This window comes from Sorex fumeus, unplaced genomic scaffold, assembly GCF_029834395.1.
Source record: "Sorex fumeus unplaced genomic scaffold, SorFum_2.1 ptg000008l, whole genome shotgun sequence".
In the NCBI taxonomy this organism is placed as follows: Eukaryota; Metazoa; Chordata; class Mammalia; order Eulipotyphla; family Soricidae; genus Sorex; species Sorex fumeus.
The window spans coordinates 86,536,279-86,540,212 of NW_026606065.1; positions in this window are offsets into that span (position 1 = coordinate 86,536,279).

A 3,934-nucleotide genomic window follows, 5' to 3' on the forward strand; every position below is an offset into this window, starting at 1 on the left:
TTAGAAATGATGCCTGAGTACTATAGGATGTGACTCCAAAACAAAACACCATGAATATTTTTATGGTTACAAGTAGCAAGTAGGTAAATATAAACAAGTCTGAATAATGTGTTAACTAATGTTGGACTGCAGTACAGTGAAGGGAAAAATGGGGATCAGTGGAGGGGAGGGTGGTTTTCAAGTACGTGGACTCTGGGAGTGTGTGTTGGGTATGGGTAATTGCACTGGGAACCACAATGATGTTAGGAATTAGTGTGTGAAGGGCATTCCGAAAAGAGCAACAGGCCAGTAGAGCAAGTGCGGTTGGCATAATTGAGGCCAGGGAGGAGGCCGTTGTGGTTGAGAAGGCAAAGAGCGTGGCGAAAGGTGAACAGATGCCAGATCCAAATACGGCTTAGTGGGTCCTAGGGTCCTGTCTAGCTTGAGAATAATGAAAAGCCATTAGAAGGCCACCAGGCAGAGACTAATATGACGCAGTAATGAGTTTTGAAAGGCTCACTGAAGTATGAAGAATGACTACAGAAGAATAGCAAGTCTGAGGATTTAGAAGTAGTTGGATTGGGTCAGAGTATAGAATAGTAAAGAGAAAGCCTCACATCTACAGCGACCTAGACTATCTCCACCAGTGACCAGAAGTCATCGTTGGATTTCTTCAAGGTAGAGCAGACAGTGTGGGTAAGTAGAAAGGCTTTGTGGCCTGTGCAAATGTGCTGTTTACTAGGAGGGGACAGACTTGGGAAAAAGAATTCAAGGAAGGAATTTATTCTGCTTGGGATTGCCGTTACACCTTCAAGTAGAGCTGATGGAAGCTGGATGTGCGATACTGAACCTCAGAGGCAGGCACAAAGCTTATATTCATTTGAGAGTTAACGGGCACATGAGTCCTACTTAATGTCACCATCTAGGATGGATTCCTTTAGGCAGTTGAAAGCTGTGGAGAGTGGAAAGGGGGAGGAAAACCAGAGGAGGCCTAAAAATCAGATAAAGCAAGGTTTAAGAAGGGACAGATCTTGGGTGTTTGATCATTGTATGACTGAAAATCAAAAAGCTTTGTAACTATTTTACAGTGATTTAATTTAAAAAAAAAATGAGGCTGGAGCAATAGCACAGTGGGTAGGGCGTTTGCCTTGTACTTGGTCGAGCTGGGTTCGATTCCCAGCATCCCATATGATCCCCCGAGCACTGCCAGGAGAGATTCCTGAGTGCAAAGCCAGGAGTAACCCCTGAGCATCGCCGGGTGTGACCCAAAAAGCAAAAAATAAAAAATTTTTTTAAGGGACAGATTTGATCTGTCCTGCTGCTGAGTTGAGTAACTGGCTTGAGACTGGAATTGGCTTCAAGAGAGAAGTCCATGCTGAGCAAGGGACATTGCAGTGGGGCTCCCAGAAACGTTTCCCTGGTGCCTAGAAAGCAAAGAGGAGCTCAGCTTTTGTTGATTTTTTTTTTTAATAATACAAAATTTTAACTAACATTGGCTTACATGTTTTAAGATGTGCAGTGTTAGGACTTCCCATCTGTCGCAGTGTTTACATATGGCCATAAATGTCTCATGCAGGAAAACAAATGTGGGAGTAGGTTTCTCCAGGGTTTCCAGGGTGGAGCCATTTTAATATGAATGGTCTTTAATGCTGATAATACTGGGTTATCGGATATTTGATGGTCAGAGATTAAGAAGGGTTTTGTAATTCTCAGAACGGTAAAAATCAGCTAGTGGTGAGAAGTTGAAGATTGGGAAGGCTAATTAGGGATGTGCAGGAGGCTCTCTGGGCAGTGCTGAAAGCCCCCCAGAGATATGTGGGCATCCATCGAACAGATCAGTGAAAATGGTGCTGCTTTATTCTCCGGCTGTGCTTGCTCAGTGCAGGACAGATCAGATCTGGACTCAAAGAGCTATTGTCAGAGCTGTGAGATAGAGGAGAAAGGAATTCAGGTTTTTACACAAAATGATTATAGTGATGGACAGGGAGGGAAATAGGGACATTGGAGGTGATGGCCACTTAAAAAATGCTGGTCGGCTGTGGAGAGGTGGCTTAAAGGGCTGGAGCACACACATTGCGTGTAGAATCCCCAGGTTTGATCCCCAGCACTGCAGAGACCCTCAGCTGAGTCAGAAGTTGCCTCAAGCACTGCCGGGTGTAGACGGACACTTAAACAGAAAAGTACCGCAGATCTCAATGGATTGGAGATGAGTTCAAAGAACATCAGGATGGGGCTAGTGGAGGAATTTAACTTAAATATGGAGTGTCTTGAAAGTGAGTTCTTTTTTGGTGGGGGCGGGGGCATGGGGGGGAAACACTAGTTACTGGCGATGATGAGGTCTGAAGTGGAACACAAAAAGTGTATGGCCAAGATTGGGAGTGAAGTCAATGAGCAGTGAGCTGTTAACCTCGGTGACAGAGTGGTGCGTGGTTGTGGCTCAGCATGGTTGTGGGAGGCAAAATGACAACCATGGCCTGGGTGGAAAGAGGCTAGCTAAAAATCCTCAAGGGAAGGCAGAATGCCATGAGTGGCAGCTGGTAGTCATTGGTGTGTGGTTCACGGTTTGTGCTGCAAAGGCCCTGGAGGGGTGTAAGGAAAAAGATACTGGAGCAGTCCGGTGGGTGGATGCAGGGAGCTTGTTAGGCTTGAGGAAGTTTCCCTCTAAATTCCTGGACTATGTTTAAGATGGAACTTTACATGTTCCAAAGACCATAAATTCTGCACCATCTCTTAGGCTCACAGGAGACCAAGAGATGATGGATAATACCCAGGGACATGGCCAACTAAATAAAAGGTCCTAACCACGTCATGCAGGGTGTTAGTTTTATCTTAACAACACAGATGGACCCTAGGGTAACAACATCTCTGAGAAGTGAGTGAGAATCCTCTATACTCTGATAAGTAACACAAAAGACCCAGTTTTCCTTTTTTTTTTTTTTAAGCCATACTAAGTCTTATACTACATTCCTACATTCCTCTCCTGCGGGGAGTCTCTTTCTCTTTGATTTACTTTCCAGTAAACTTTGTTTTCTAACTCTTGAGTCTGAGCATCTTTATTACTCAATACTGAAGAACCTGGGACCCGTGGATGGACACGGGGACTCTCCATCCCCGCTCCCTCTTCAATATCCGGGTTGCAAGCTGGCCTCTTCTGCCCCATGTCAGGGAAGAGTCTAGCTGTTTGTGGGTCAGTCTCTCCTCTCCTACCCTGGTTCCCTGGCTCTAGAGCCATTGCTTTTGTTAACAAGTACATTAAGAGAAAAGCGTAGTTACATAGCTGTGACCAGTCAGCAGGCAACTTTATACTATGTGGGATCATAGTATTAACCTTATGCTATGTGGGACCAGAGAGTCCAGCGGGTAAGGCATTGCCTCCAAGGTAGCCTACTTGGGTTTGGGGTCTTTGATCCCTGGCATCCTATATAGACCCTCACCTCCCCATCAGCACCAGGGCTAATTCCTGAGTGCACAGCCAGGAGTGACCCTTGAGCATAATGTTTATCCAGATAATGAAGTTTTACATATATATTAAAATATCACCACTGTGAAAAGAGATTGGGGTGGGGACACATCCCATGGTGTTCAGGGCTATTTGTGGGTCTATTGCTCCCAGCAGGGCTCAGGAGGACCACACAGTGTCGGGGACTGAACCTCGGACTCCTGCAGGCAAATCATGCTTTGCCTGTTCTTTGCCCTTTGAGCTGTCCCTCAGGCCCCTGGAAAGAGAATTTCCTGTGTTGTGTGTTTTAAGCTTAGGATTTCTGAGCAGAAGCAGCAAATAGTTCTGCCTATCAGCTTTCCTGTCCCTCCAATGCAAATTTTGGTTTATGCGGCTGGAGCGATAGCCCAGCGGATAGGGCCTTTGCCTTGTACGCGGCTGACTGGGCAGACTCGGGTTCGATTCCTCCGCCCCTCTCAGAGAGCCCGGCAAGCTACCGAGAGTATCTCGCCCGCA